Here is a 521-nt window from a genome sequence, read left to right as displayed (position 1 = left end):
GATTGACTAATGGGAGGTTATGAGTATAACATTAAATAAGAAAGTGTAATCAATGTAAAATCCCTATAATTGTGTAAGAGATAATTATGGGGTATTCTTTATTTAAATAATTTAATAATAATATAAAATTATAAAAAATTACTTATTTAATAAAGTAAAATTTAATTAATTTACAAATAATTAGTGATATGTTATAACCCGTAATTAAACTGTTATAAGCAAGAATTTTTTAAAAATAAATTTAAAACCTGTAATATTAACTCTTAAATGCGTATATGAGGTGATTTTTTCCCATTTGACACCCCTATTATTACCTTATGGTTAACATCAACTTTTATAAAGGTATTGACCTAAACTAGGCCCAAGAAGCCCAATAGAATATGTAGCCGTCAATATTGTGCAATCCTCATCACTTGCTTCTTCATTTTTTTTGTTTTACCACCCAATACGACGCCGTATTGATCCCAATTGTAATTTTAATCCCCTATTCGGGTCAAAATAGGAGACAAAACAAACGTGGA

Source organism: Solanum tuberosum, unplaced genomic scaffold (assembly GCF_000226075.1).
Source record: "Solanum tuberosum cultivar DM 1-3 516 R44 unplaced genomic scaffold, SolTub_3.0 scf00135, whole genome shotgun sequence".
Taxonomy (NCBI): Eukaryota; Viridiplantae; Streptophyta; class Magnoliopsida; order Solanales; family Solanaceae; genus Solanum; species Solanum tuberosum.
Note: the sequence above shows the minus strand (reverse complement) of the source record.